The sequence below is a fragment of the Alligator mississippiensis genome, chromosome 4 (genome assembly GCF_030867095.1).
Source record: "Alligator mississippiensis isolate rAllMis1 chromosome 4, rAllMis1, whole genome shotgun sequence".
NCBI lineage: Eukaryota > Metazoa > Chordata > Crocodylia > Alligatoridae > Alligator > Alligator mississippiensis.
In genome coordinates this window covers 150,977,757-150,993,371 of record NC_081827.1, presented here as the reverse complement: position 1 = coordinate 150,993,371, position 15,615 = coordinate 150,977,757, and the positions used below count along the sequence as shown (strand labels likewise).

The 15,615-nt window shown below is 46.5% G+C and overlaps 1 pseudogene; it reads left to right on the top strand.

The window, feature by feature from the left end:
• Window positions 1–15,615, top strand: part of LOC132250073 (antigen WC1.1-like) — an 84,925-nt pseudogene that overhangs the window by 44,514 nt on the left and 24,796 nt on the right.

Sequence of the window (15,615 nt, the reverse complement as noted above, 5' to 3'; positions counted from 1 at the left end):
TATGCAATGGATATTGCTCCCATTAGATGTTTGACTTGCAGTGTGAAGTTTTGATACTTCCAGGGTTTTTTCCTGCAGCCATATAAGTGGGTGGACATTGGCACACAGTGTGAGTGCAACTAAGGGCTGCCTCTCTGAAATATCTCTGTGATGTTCAACAGCATATGCTTAACATTACAGTTTAATCCGGTGGCTAAATTAATTCTTCCTCTAATTTCATGGAGTTTGGTAATTGACCTTAGTGGCAAGCATCTCCCATTTATTTAACGTGTCTAAACTATCCCCCCATAGGATGAGTGCTTCTATTCATCTCCAATTTCTCTTTCTAACACGATGTGACTAATTGTCACATCCAAGGTTCTGGCAATTCTTTATAACCTTCAGACCTGAATGGAGAAGATGGGGCTGGAGTGTCTCAACATTGCTAGGCCTTAGTTCCTTGAGCTTGAGTACAGTAGGCTGTTTCATGTGCTGGCAGGTAGATGGAACCATTGTCTTGCTGGCTTTCAAAATTTGTTGTCCAGGGTAAAGAGGGTAGTTCTTGTGGTATCCACATGGTCTATAGGTATATTAATCTGGGTACTGCAGTTAAAGTTTCTGGAATGGCTTTATTGAGGCTCTGCTGGTCCATTTTTCTGAATTTATATGGTTTAGATGTTCAGATCCATGCATCCATTAACAGCCTCAGATACTTTTTTGATTTGCTTATAGTATCTGCACTCAATCTTTTAGCCCCATGAACCAGGTAAGTGGCATGTCACCAGTCCATGGACCAGACTGGAACTGCCAGGATTGGAAAGTACATTGCTTCCATTGGAACCTGTGATGCCCTGATTTGCTTTGTAGGAATTTTGGCTATGCTAGGCCATAGTTATGCTAAGGCACTGCCAGGGACCCTTGGGAGTAACAGGCTTCATGGACCTCTGGGTGACCTGGTAAAAGATGCAGTAAGTGAAAACACTAATTCAAAGTAAGAAACAATAGTTAAATAAGTTGGGGAGTGACAAGTTAGAACTCAGTGAAGTAGAGACAGCACAAGGCAAGTTTTACTCAGAAGTCTGGAATACTCAAATTCAGTAAGGTAGAGAGCTAAAAAAGCCCAAACTCAGCAGACAATGGGTTCTAGATTCCCAGACTTGGAAGTGGGGAGCTGCAGTTGGCATGGAATAAACAGCAGGTATCTGGACTTGGCCAAGAGACAAGTACATCTGCACATGCATTTGATCCAGTCTCAGTTTACTCTGGAGGACAGAGTAACAGCTGTCTCTGACCAAAACAGTTCTCAGCCCCTGCCCTGCACACCAGGCAGGGGCTGAGAATCTTGTTCCCTGCTCAGCTCCTCAAGTGCGGAGCTCAGCATGGAACAAGCTCCCTGGGTCTGTCACCCCTCCCCCTCTCCTTTCCCACTGCCCAGCTCCACAATCAAGGAGCTTGGCAGGCAGGGAACAGTCTCCCCTAGAGCTCCCAGTGCAAGCTCTGTAACTGCAGGGCTTGGGCTGAGAGATGCTTATCTCCCAGAGCCAGCTTTGCAACCATGGGGCCCGTGCTGGAAGACCCTTAACAAGATATTGAAAAAAAAAATTATGTCCTTTAAAGAAAACAGGAAGGTACACAAGAGTCACAGAGATGGACATAAGAACCTAGAAGAGAGAAAAAGAAAAATATAGAAAAGGGTATCTTTACATTGGGCACATCTACATGCGCAATTAATATTACTTAGACTTACTGGGCACTTCTACAAGAGAGACAACATCACCACAGCAATGAGCTACTATGACATAGCTTATTGATGTGGTGACATAGTGTCACTGGGCACAAACTGTGATGGCAACACTACTGCTTAGTAGCAATGAGCCACTGCACAGTAGCTAATTAGAGCTAAAAATAACTGTATAGCAACAGGACTGTGCAGTAACACCTGCTACTGCACAGATATTTAGTACTTAAACAAATACTGAATGCCTGTGCAGTAACAACTTCACTGTCCATCACTCATATAGATGTGGCCACTGTGCAGTACATTACTGTGCAGTAAGTCAGTCCTGGGGACACATCTACACATGCACCCTATGGGCATGTCTACATATGCATTTGATCTGGGATCAATTTACTTGCTAGAAAAATACTCATGAGTAAATGCTCCTGTGCACGTGCCTACACATGGAGGGATGTGGGAGAAAATTTACTGCTAATGCCAGCAAAATGCTTCTACTTCCTGGGGCCCAGCAATGGGCCCCTGCCACCCTCAGGGGAACTCTAGCCCTCCCCCCACCCCAGGTTCTAGTCCAGAGGGTGGCAGGGAGCACTGAGCCAAAAGACAGCTGTCTCCTGGTCAGGGCTCGGACATTGCTCCCTGCCTGAGGGAGGCTGCCTGCTGCCAGGGTAGGAACAATGCCCTGCTGCCCTGGCATTGAGGAGCTCTAGGCCCTGGCTCTGCCCTGGTATTGAGGAGCTCCTGGCCCTGGCTCTCTGATCAGGGGCAGATGACTTGGAAAGAGCTGCAAGGGAGGGGCAGATTCCAGCTCCCTGCCCCATCCACTGGTAAGGCAGCTAGCTCACTGCTAGTTGTCCCACCAGTGGATTGGGGTGTTGCCCTGTGGGATGAAGCCAATGCTCAGGTTCTCAATATTGTGCTCTTGGCATGTGCAGACACAAGTTAATGAAGGCACTTCACTTTGGAGTGCCTTCAGGTGTACCCTCATATAATGAGGGTTCAGATTGTCATGGGACTGGGCCCTTTTAAAGTGCTCTGCAGCCATGCACTTGTGTTTGGTCATGGCTGTAAAGAGCTTTCAGGGGCCAGGTCAGGCAAACATTGTCATTTCTGTCTGTACCTACTGTCTCTTAAAACTTTGCCGTAGGTCACTTTTGAAAAAGGCATTTGGCCTCCAAAGACTAATGCTGTTGAAATGAAAGGAAGCAATTTGAATAAACATCATAAGGGTAAAGAATCACATCTGTGAAGAGATAGTGTTGGAACAAGGACCTTTGAGTTGGGTATGACTGGGGCTTGAGCTTTAGAAGGGGAGGGAAACTGGTATTGGAATTTGGGGGACAGAAAACTGAACAAGAAACATTTCTGTAAATGACAATGGAGATACAGAAGTATTGGCTTGTCTGCGTGACTATGACTGGGGCATAGATAAGAGGAGACTAAGCATAGGAGACTGAAATAGCAAGTCAGCAGTGAGAGCTTAAATCTCTTACCAGATTTTTGCATAATTTTGTCCAGAACATTTGCCAGGTGACTACCCTACCTTTTTTTTTCACATCAACTCAGTTACTATTCTAAAAAATGGCACAACATGAGTTCTCTTCCAGCCTTCTGGAATACTTCTGGGATTGCAGGACCAGAAATCTCAGGAGCTACTTCATTTAGGACACTTGGATGCAGGACCTCCAAGCCTGCTTATTTAAGATGTTATCTCTTGTAGATGTTCTTTAACATCCTGCTGTGTTGCTGGTCAGTCACAGAGATGTTTATTCCCTCCATATGATAAAACATTATCTTGCCTCTATCCAGCTATAGCACAGAAATCTTTATGGAGCACCTTTCTCATCTATGCATCATTATTATCGACTTTACCATCTGCATGTAGTGTGGGGGTACACAGTGACAGACCAGTATCTTACTACAGCTCTGCAGATGTGAATTTGAGCCCTGTCCTGGATTCAAGCCACTGCTCACTCCCAGGTGACCAAACTGTAATGGATGCCTGGTCATTCCAGCTGCAGGAGTCAAAGGCAGGCAAATGGGGTACTGGTCCTAATACTCCCTTACATATTGCTTTCTACAGAAAGTAGCCACATAGGCCCCATCAAGCCATAAGATTCAGGTGGACCTTTGACTTGACCTGATGTAGGATTGGGATGGTATAACTGGAAGGATTTCCTTTATTTCTTTTAATGAGGCCAGAGCAGAGTTCCACACCTAGGCAGCTTCACTGGAAGGCAGGACAATTTACCCATGAACAGGCACCACCTGCAGCAAACCTAGAGCAGCACCCTGGTCCCAGCTGGGCTGAGTGAGGCAATGAAGGTAGTCTGTCCACTGAAGCCACAGACAACAGGCCTCACCTGCTTCAGCCCTTAAAAGCCATGCCCGGTACACAGCTTCTTTCTCTGGGTAAAAGCTAAAGTTCTTGCTTCCTGCCCCCAACCCAGGCAGACTGCAGGATACAGTCCAGTGTCAGGAACTAGGGGTGAGATGACAAGGACTAAATGGGGTAGCAATCCACATTGCAAAGTTCACAAAAACAGTATAAAACCAGGATCATGACCCAGGAAATAGAACCAGAGGGAAACCTAAAGTTGAAATCCAGAAATAAGCTGAAAACCATGATTTGGAACCAGGAAGCTAACCACAGCAGAACTGGCCTGCAGACCCAGGGGTCCAACTGGTGTTAAATCCATAGGTGGTGCTCCCAGCAGCCAATCAGGATGCTTGCTGCTCCTAGCCTGGTACAGATTTGATGAGCTGGGGTTTGCTAAAATGTGGCTGCTCTGGTACTTGGCTTAGGCTGACCTGCCTGCTCAGAGTCCTTGACAGCACTGGGCTGAGTGCTGATCAGCATCCCTGGCAAAAGGCTCTTAGCAAAAGTCTTCTCAGGGTGGGGTACTCAGATCTAGAATAACTCATTGAAAACTCCTGCCTTTGCTAACTTTCTAGGTCATTTCCAATCCCGTCTGGTTGGAGGGAATGGAACATGCTCAGGAGGTGTGGAGATAAAACGTAGATCTACGTGGGAAAGTATCTGTGATTCCCACTTTGATCTCAAGGCTGCCAGTGTCCTCTGCAATCAGTTACAGTGTGGAATAGCTGTATCCACCCCAGGAGGAGCCCGCTTCAGAGAAGGAAAAGGGCCTATTTGGACTGAAGAGCTCCAGTGTGTGGGGAACGAGCCTCCCCTCGTGTACTGCCCCAGGACACAATACCTAGGTCAATCATGTTCGCATAGAAATGATGCTGGCATCATATGTTCACGTAAGTATTCAGCATCCTGTCTAAAATACTATGGATGTGTGCTCTAGACTCTAGATGAGGCTGCATCACTAAAAAAATACAAAATAAACTAACTACCTTGCAATAAAGTGGGGAGGGGGAAAGTTTCATTGCATGTCAGCTTTTTCAATGTGTGCATACAGCTTCCTGATGATAGCGAAAGATAGCCAGTGGCAGATTACACTTCTTTCATTGTGGTCTAAGGTGTCCCCATTAGTTTTCAAATAGCATAGGGTAAGTGCTGGCTCATGGACTGTTACTGTGGGGCAGCTGATGTATTATAAAAATACAACTATTTTTACAGGTTGTTGTGTGGATCCCTTGCCCACATCCTAACCCTGTAGGGAATAATGACTAGGATTAGCTCCTAAATTGAAAACAATCCAAGACCAGGAAAAGGAAATCAACTTCCCTCCAAGTTCTTTACCTGCTTGGTTTACAATGGCACATGGGTTATTTATCTCCTCGTTTAAATACCCTCTCTTTTCCTCAGGATTCAGATTGGTGAATGGCAGCACACAGTGCTCTGGGAGAGTGGAGATCCAGGTGCTCGGTTCCTGGGGCACCCTCTGTGACTCACGCTGGGATTTATCCAATACCCATGTTCTCTGTCATCAGCTTGACTGTGGAGCTGCTGTGTCAGCTCCACGAGCAGGGCATTTTTGGAAAGGAACTGGTGCTGTCTGGGGTGACACATTTCACTGTATGGGGAATGAACCCCATTTGGGGCTTCGCCCTGTTACTGCCTTGGGGGCCTCTCAGTGCTCACATGACCAAGATGCCAGTGTGATTTGTTTAGGTAAGTGCAGGAACAATTAAGGGTTAGGGTATCGAGACTGCCTTACAGAGAAGGGGAACCTCCAGGCTCAGCAGCGAAGGGTGAACTATATCCTAACTCAAGGATTACTCAGGAAAATACTAGTTGTGTTGCTCTTGCATAAATGAGAGTGAGAGTCAAAGTCACAGCTATTTTTCATGGAGGAATCTTCTACCCAAAACTTCCCAGTCCCCTCCCCTGTGCACTGCAGGAGGATCTTGGATCACTGACCCTTATAGCCAGGCATTCCCCCAGCTTAGCCTGGTGTATTGGATCAGGGGTCTATACCATGAATCACCCATGCTCTGGGGTGCTTGGTTCAGATCCTTCCTCTTCCCTCTCTAGAAGCTGTAAACTTTAAGGTGGCCTTGGTATCTTCAGGAGTTGCGGAGTGGGTCTTGATGATTGTGGCAGAGTGCTCCAGTTTTGGAGGAACAGCCTAGTTACTGATTTAGATAATGTTCCTGTGACAGAAGATGATCCTTGTACCCTTCTACCCAGCAGCCTACCTACTGTTACCAATCCTATCATCTGTTATTGAAGCACTCATTGTCATTGTCCCATGACTTCCTAATGGGAAGTAACTTTCCTAATGTATAGCAGTTTATTTAATTAATTCCCCACCTCTCCTAGCCCCAGCACACTCCAAACCCCTCAGACCGTTAAATGGAGAGAGACGGTGCAATGGCCAAGTCGAGATTTTCCTCAGTGGCACGTGGGGCAGAGTCCAGGCTGATCAGTGGAACATGACTGATGCCAGAGTCGTGTGCAGGCAGCTCCATTGTGGAGAAGTGGAGAGAGCCTATCACCCCCTGACATCTGAACAAGGGATGGGCTCTGTGGGGCTGAGAAGTGTCTGGTGTGCAGGACAAAATCCTTGTCTGACACTTTGCAATACCAGCCTATCTTCAAATGTGCAGGCAGGAATTGCTGAGGACATTGGTGTTGTTTGCTCAGGTAATGTCCCTTGAAAATCCTACAAACATGCTCTACCTGTGTGGGAGGAATGTGACCATCCCAGGGACTGCAACCTCCCCTGCTCTCCCTGAAATATTATTTCCAATGGTTACAAACACGTGTGGGTCCCAGGCCAGATTCTGACATATGTGCAGTGAACTCTTATTTATTATGTTTGAGAAAAGACATAACCACTTTTTTGCAATATTAGTGCAGGGCAGCAGCCCCTCCCCTCATTATGCCATTGTGGGATTTCAATCTTATAACTTTTATAAGTTTGCCTCATTTAAAAGAAAGAATTATTGATTCAGTGATGGTGTATTTTTTGTTGTTATTCATTTATTTTTCTTTTTTTCTAATAGTAGAATTATGCCCTTATTTTCTGGTAGCTTTGTTTATTAAAGTTCAACAACAGGATCAACCAAAGGTCTATATGGGACCCTGCAGTAATGAAATGTCTTGGTGTGTCTCTATCTCATGCACAGTAATGTTCCTACACCAACCTCCTTTTCATGCACATTTCAACAGCAGCATGAGCTGAGGACAGTAAGAATCTATTTTTTTTTTCCATGATGGTATGGAAAGAGCTAGTCCTGACTTCAGACTGAGTAGAACTGGACCCCATCCCTCTAGTATACATTCTAGAGACTCTGCCAAAATACCATACTGACAAAGTCCCTAGCAGAGATGTAGCTTTCATGGGCTTTCATGGGCGAATGCTTCATGGTCAATTCAGTTAGAGCACATCCCTGAATAATACAGCCTGTTGGAGACAAGGACTCTTTTGCCTGTACCATTTGCACTTACATCAGGAATGTTGCCAGCACAGCTATGCTGAGCCTTTGCCAGGTATGGCATTTAGTCAAACTCTTAGTCAAGGTAACTATGATGGCAAAAGTATATAACAGGCACTTCAGGGGAGTGAAAGGGACTATCTGGTGAACACAAGCCTCACCTTCTTTCTTGCTTTAGACTGAAGAAAAACAAGACTAAAAACCAAAAATGAAACCATGTGTGCTTTCATTACTAAGCTGGCACCTCTCAGTCCTGCTACAGTATAAAAAGTTCTCATTTCCATTAATTTGTTGCCTATTAGTAAAGTTGTAAGAAGTGAGAGTCCTAGGCAGTATGCGTTTGTATGTTGCAAAAGCTTGACCAAAGTCCACCTTATGCTGTGATTTCACCACATAATTAACTGACATGCATCCCAAGCTCAGGCTTTGGAAATATCATGGGGAAATAGCAATGTTATATAAAAGTTGACAAATATCCTGAATATCTGGAGAGAAGCATGAATGAGCTACAGCAGGATCCTTCACTATTACTTTACTTTAAAAAAAATCAACTTTTTCATTAAAATGTGTATCTTGTGAAAAAATATATTAGAACCCAGCCACTGAGGCATGAAGAGTTGGCTGCCAGGTCATGGTACGAGCCCCCTGCTCAGACCCTGGTCCTCCCAGGCAAGCGGCTTCCACCACTGTCAGTCATGTGAGAGGTTAAAGCTGGGTGGTGGAGCAGCCCTGGGATGGAGGCAGTTGACTTTGTCAACTTTGCCCCATCCTGCTCCTGTGCTGGTCCACAGTATAAAAAAGTTTGGGAACCACTGTACTAGAACATTTTAATATTTTCCAGAGAAATATGTTTCCGTTGGAAACATTCAGGGTTTTTTTCTCTTTAAAGACCTTCCCCCTCTCATATTGAAAATATTTTAAAAAGCAAATGTTTCAACTTTTGTGTGAAAAAAAAATATGTTTCTAGAATATTTCTAAAGTGTATAATGGCTTCTGAATCTGAAAGATATAAACAATGTACTATCCAGAATCTGAAGATAGTAATAGAGCAAGGAAGTCTTGTGCAATCTATTTCAATCAAAATGCAAAGACAAGATCATAGGTATCCTTGTAGCAACACATTTTTTTTTTTTTTAATCAGGCCCTGTACATTCCTTTGCTGACATAATTTTCCATGCATATGTCAATCTCAGAGTAGCTGGAGTTCAGTGGAGTCTTCTCCTGCTCTCATTATATCAGTGGAAGATTTGCTTTTTCCTTGATAGAGCATATTTAAATGTGCAATTATTGTGGTCCAATAAACTATGGAGCTTATTGTTCTGGAGTTTTTTGCTTCTGGGTGCACCATTTGAACACGCATCCAGGAGCAAAAAACTCTGGGGCAAATTCCTCCAGTGTTTATTTGTGCACACCACATTGAACCCAGTCACAGAATCACATTTCATTTTCAGTGTAAAATAAGGGCCTTGTTACACATTAATTTTTGGTAGTTCCTGGAGCTCTAAACTTCTGGATTGTCCACACACTAACACCTGAAAATAATTGCAAGCACACTTTAAGCCTCTTAAAGTTATGCCACTGCAAAGCAGGTTTTTCTCTAATCTGTGTTACCTAGCTTCCTTTCCATCAGTGTGTGGCTACTTCCTCACAGCTGAGCTGCCAAATTGCAGTCCTCCATCATCCCCTCTCTCACCGTCTTGCTCTATGTGGGGAACTTTCCATCCCTTTAACTCTACTGCCAGGTAGGTGTGGCACCAAGTTAACTCCCTTCCCACCCCTGGGGGTGCAACCTTCCCACACTCAGGGGTGCAACCCCATGCAAACACCCTGAAGAGCATGTGCAAGCTAACCAGGTCATAGGGTATGGAGGGGTCCAGAAGTGGCATCTAGGGGTTCTGGGGGGACAACAAGGGGGGGGGGGGCAGTTGAGTCCCATAAGTTGAAGCTTCCTTCCTGGGGAAGGGGCAGTATCTTCTACAAAAATACCTTCCCCCAATGCTCCCACCTCCTAGCCACCCTGAGAAGCATGACCAGCATACCTCAATCCCAAATCCCAATTTATTTAAAACATGGAATCTTCTTTAATTTACTTTCACTTTATTTCTTTTTTCATTCTATTGTTGCTTGTTTTTTTCCCTATTTTATCCTACAGTGTCTGATTTCCTTTCATTCACCACCCCTCCCCCACTCCCACCCCTCCCCTCATTTCCTTACCACCTTCCATTTCATTACCCACCCCCATCCCATTAACTAGCACTGACACCAATCAACATTCAAGCAGCTCAAAGTGCACACTATAGCAAGGCCCAAAATCAATTCAAGGAAAGACCTTGTTGTTGTTGGGGGCTCGTAATATCCCAAACTAATAATAAATTCCCAGGACACAGTTGATGATTGTCATCTAAAAAACATTTGAAATTCCTCAGATTTTCAAAGATCAGATGGCTCATCAAATGTTTAATCCCCTGGTTAATTGTAGCCAAATATATATGTCCCAACAAGATTACTGCACCGAGGAAGAAATTCAGGAGTAGGTCTGAAATGAATGGCTCCATCATTTCCTTAGTCTATAGGTTTTCTGCAACCTTTCTATTATTTCCATTAAAAAAAATCTTTAAAAGCATTTTAGTGTTTCAGCCAATGAAACATCAACACTTATATAGAGAAAAGCTTTCAGTTACCATCACATTCACTGTTAACAGCTGGACTTCATTCCTACAGGAAGCAGGCAGCTCAGATTGGTAAATGGGACAGGTCCCTGTGCTGGAAGAGTGGAGATTTACTACCAGGGCATCTGGGGGACAGTCTGTGATGATTCCTCGGACCAAACAGACTCCAATGTGGTTTGCAAACAACTGGGATGTGGACACGCCATCAAGGCCGCTGCTTCTGCTTATTACGGGGAAGGCTCAGGACAGATCTGGCTGGATGATGTGAACTGCTCTGGGAATGAATCTGAGCTCTGGGAATGCCCTTCCAGGGGCTGGGGGCAGCACAACTGCAGGCACAAGGAGGATGCAGGAGTGCTGTGCTCAGGTTTGTTCTGTGACTGCTTTTGTAAGCCTGGGTACCATGGATTTAAGGGAGGGGGCTCATGTTTGAGCAGGGAGATGAGAAACTTCAGGATTCACCATGGATTTCTCTGTCTATCTCCTTGGAGCTTATATACTGTCAGCAGCTCCTTGATACAAGGATGACAGTTTTCCAGTAAATTGGCCAGTCACCAGACCTTGTTTCACTGGACACTTATAATGTGTTTTATTTAGATCATAATAAGCCAGGGTTTGAAATATGGGGGGATTTGAGGGGGCTGACCCTCCACATTAGAGATGAGAGCCCTCAGCCCACTTCGTGCCTTTCTAACCAGCTCAGGTGGCGGTGGCAGTGGCGGTGGCTCCTTCCGGCTGCCACTGCTGCAGACCCCCGCAGGAGCAGGCATGTAATTTGAACCCTATAGTAGGCATTACTACAAGCTGGAAGGTGTTCTAGGCATGGTAATGCTGACTACAATCTCCCAACCCACTGGTTCATAGGGAGCTCTCCCAAGACAGGTCTCTACCCCCATGTGGCCAGTGAAGGAAAGCTGAGAGTTGGTCTCAGCCCCGGGACTGCATCCAAAGTCTCCCTTGTGGTCTAAGGGCTGAGATCAACAACCAATGGATTGTGAATCCTAGCCGCAGAACCACAGATTGTCTGTATTATCTCCATGGAGTAGTCAGATGATAGCAGAACACATCCTATATAATATGACCTGGAGATACTCCTTCTGCAAGTGGCCTAACTCTGCTGTGATATGAGTGCATTTACCCCATGCTTCACTGCTTGAAAATGTGGATGCTCTAGTTTTAAGTGCAGTTAACACATCCTAAGTATCACGTGCAAAAACGGCCATTGGTGAACCTGTAGATTGAGAAATTCCAAGATCAATATGTTCAACTGCAGATGTGGCAAATAGTTCCAGGAGGAAGGACAAGTTCCTGGTGATGTTGGGTCACAGTTCTTTCCCTTTCTCTGCCTAAAATACCAGGATAACCTTATTACATACCTGGCTGTATTTATCCTAATAATCTTCAGTTCCCACCTGAGGGTTGTCTCGGACGGCTAAAGCCAACTCGAGGTGATTCAATAATTACTCGTTCGTCGGGGTGGGCTGGTGAATAGAGAGGCCGAGAAAGCTTTATGGTTGTAAAACTTTACTTACGTCGCTTGCTGTTGCGATGAAAACGGTCCGGTCGTCTGAACAACCACGTTAGTTGTTCCAGCTGGCAGGGCTCAGGCCAGCACGTCCGTCTACAAATCAGGCCAGCAGGGAAAGGGATACATCTGGGATTGCACTCGGCGACGGGGAGACGAATCGATAGGTGATCAGGCTATCGATTAGCTCAGCCATGAGTCAGATCTCTTCAGAAGCACTCTGCAGCGTGCTCAAAGTTCTCCGATTTGGGTGGAAGTCGCGCTAATTTTTAAACGGCCAGCAAGCCAATTACTAGCCGCCACGTGTGCGTAATTTTGAACTGGACAATAGCAGGACACAAATTTACATCCGAATGGCCGGAACTCTCTTGCACCGGGGGTTTTCTGCAGCAACAGAAAGCCTTTACTTTTGCAAGAGGCTCTCATGTGGCGGGAAAATTCCACCGTGCTGAGGCACAAAAACCACTGGGTTGTGACATGCCCCCTTGCCGACGGCACAACTGGAATTTTAGACACATGAGCTTATCATCCGGCATCTTTGTTTCGGGACTCACTGACCTGGCAAAGCTTTAACAACCAGTAATATATATACAAAGAAACAACTTGATAGACCGGTCTTTTCTACAAATTACAAAATACAATAACTTCGAACGTATAACAACAACTGTTGATCATCGTCTGATTGGAGAACAGCGGCTTGGGACTTCCTTCATCTGGTAATCAGTCCGTCCTCTCCTACTAACAGACAATGTCAATGAAATGTTTAATAAAATAAGAAAACAGTATTATAGCAAGTCCTGAGCTAATGAACGTTCCCCGTCTCAGTGTCTCCTTCATAACCATCACTCTACTAACTCGAACGAACTGTCGTCTGGTGCTTGATGAATCTCACACTCAAGCGGCTGTGGATTACCACTTTTCTAGGGTCAGTCCTGTGAAGAGAGAAAACAACAACACAAGACAAAAGACTCATAATTAGATTTACTGTAAGGATACTGGGTGAACGTTGGAACGGCGTGTCATCCAGTTGTGATGAACAATAATAGGAGGACGATTGGGTTTCTCTTTCAAATGGACAGAATAGGTATTGGGATATTGTCCCAGTCGTTGAACTGTCCCTTTGTGAACTTGTGGATGAGACTGATAGGGGTGCGGTATCGAAATCCACACTAACTCGTCAGGTTGGAACTTGGGCTCCCAAGGTGGAGGTTTTTGGAGATTAGCTTCATCCCATAAAGTTTTAGTGGTGTTTAGTGAAATAAGGACATCATGATTAAATTTAGTCCAGTTTTTAAATGTCCCTCCTCCTCTAAGGCGAAGTTGCTCCTTATACAGACCTATGTGTCTCTCCACAACACCGTTGGACTGCAGGTGGTACAACAAATGAAGATGCCAGGCTACATTATGAAGACAAGTGAATTTATCCAGAGCGTTTGAATTAAACGGGGGTCCTCCATCAGACTGAATCTCATGAGGAGGTTGCCAGGTAGCAAATACAGCAGTCAAAGCAAAAATGACAGCAGTAGCATTACTCTTCTGTAGGGGGACAACCTGTAACTGTCTCGTTCCCAAATCGACAACAACTAGTCCTTTGTTTGGCGGCTTAGACCCTGGGAGGGGTCCCAGTAAATCTACCTGCCAAACTTTTCCTGCTTGAAACTGTGAAGAATCGAAATCTCCAAGTTGGTGCTTGGTTCTATGACACTTTTCTTTAGCACACATCTCACAGGCCTGAGCTACCTTTTCCCAATCGCGCCGAGCTCCGTATGAAGCCGGCTCCATAAGGGTTCGGCACCAACGTTGATGGCAAGCTCATGGTCCCGGGTGACCCCAATTCTCATGAAGACACGCGAGAAACGGATTTGCTTCAGGATCGGTGGTAGATGTGACAGGCAGGACTATGTCGGTTCGGAGTGGATCTTCCAAAAGCTTATCAATTACCTCATGCACTGGATCAGTATCTGGACGATGGGACTTAGTGTGCCTAATTAACGGAAGGTGCATGAATTTAGTTAACGTTTCCCAAATATCTTGCCAATCATTCAAATGTTCAGAAGAAAAAGCTTTGCCCGTAAGAATTTTATAAATGTATTGCGAATCAATTGCGATGATCGGAACTGGGAGTGTATCGTTCTGATGTGTCAGACGATGTTCCAGTACCTTAAGGAATCCTAATAATTCACATCTGTGGAGCCTGCGCCTCACTCCGCCTGGCCTATCGGGGTGTGGCCTCTCCCCTCAACTCTCCTGCCATGACTTGGATGTACTCGATTACCTTCAGAGGGGTCTCCAGTGGAGATCTTTATCCTGGGTGGGGCCTCCCGATAGACGGTGGTACTCATGGTTATTGGACGCAGTGATCCATGGGGCTCCGCCTCCCCTACACCCCGTCCACACGCCAACTGCTGGGCGATGTTGTCCAGATGTTGCCAGGCCCAGTATGATGGCCCCTGACCAGTTCCCCGGTTCCGGTCATCCTCCCTCCTGCTGAGAGGGATTGCTCCTTTCTCCTTCCTTAAAGATAATACTCCTCCGAACAAGGGGGAGCTGGTGGGTGCTTCCCCTGGTGCCAGCCCCCTCCTGGGGCCTCCGCTGTCTCCCCTTTCCTCCCGTCCGCAGGGCACTCCCCTGCCTCCTGTGCGTTTGCTGCTTGCAGAGAGAGTGCCTCGGCGTGCACTCTCTGACTGCCTCTCGCTTGGCTGCTGGAGAAAGGCTTCCAGCTCTTGCCTACACTGCCCGCTTGAGACCCGCAGGCGGGGTCCTCGATGCCCCGTGCGAGAGCCTGCAGCATGGGCAGCACACCTGTACTCTCTCTCCCTGGCTCCCACTCCTTCCCTGTTCTGCCGGCGTTTTTAAATCCTCCCGCCGCGGCCGCTCCAGCCGCTGGGATTGGCTCAGCTGTTCGCCGCGCGGGGAACAGCTGTTGCCAGAGCCGGCGTAATGGCGGCTCGCGCGGCTGCAGCCGCGGATGCGGCTCTTCCTCCCGCTGCCCCTCTGACGGTACGTATGCCCTTCTGGGGGCTTGCTCTCAGGGTCTGGGGTCTGTGGGCCCCCTCTTCTCCCCCTCACTCGCCTGTGGGGGCGCTTCGCTGCCACAGACCTCCCCCCTTAAGTTGCCTTGTGGCGGCTGATTTTCTCTCATGACGGCATGTGTCACCTGCGGCTCCTCCCTATGGATGTGGCCCGTACCTTCCTCTGCGTTGTCTGTGCCTCCCCACCTGGACAAGAAGTCAGCCACAAAGTTATCTCGGCCCGGACAGTGTATCACTGTGAATTTGAATGGCTGTAAGGCCAAAGCCCAGCGGGTGATCCTGGTGTTCATGCTCTGTTTCTGTGTTAACCACTGTAGTAGTGCGTGGTCTGTTACTACCACGAATTCCCTCCCCATCAGGTAGTACTTAAAGTACTCTATTGCCCAGCGTATTGCCAGGCACTCCCTTTCAATGGTGGCATACCTGGTTTCTGCATGACTGAGTTTCCTGCTGGCAAAGGCAATTGGGTGCTCCTCCTGCCCGTGTTTCTGCAGTAACACTGCTCCCAGCGCCCGTCCTGATGCATCCGTCTGTAAAACGAAAGGGGCGTTAAAGTTAGGCGTGTGCACGACAACGTCATGGTGCATCGCTTCTTTCAAATTCTGGAAGCTTTTTCGCATCCTTGGTGTCCATTTCAGTGGCGTCACGGATTTCCCAGCTAACGCGTCCGTAAGTGGTGTGGCGAGTGTCGCGAAGCAGGGTATAAATCGTCGATAATAGTTAACGAGTCCCAAGAAGGAACGCAGTTGTTTGCGGGTTCTCGGTTCCTGGAACTGCCTTATAGCCTCAATCTCAATCTGTGAGTGGCCGAACTGTCCC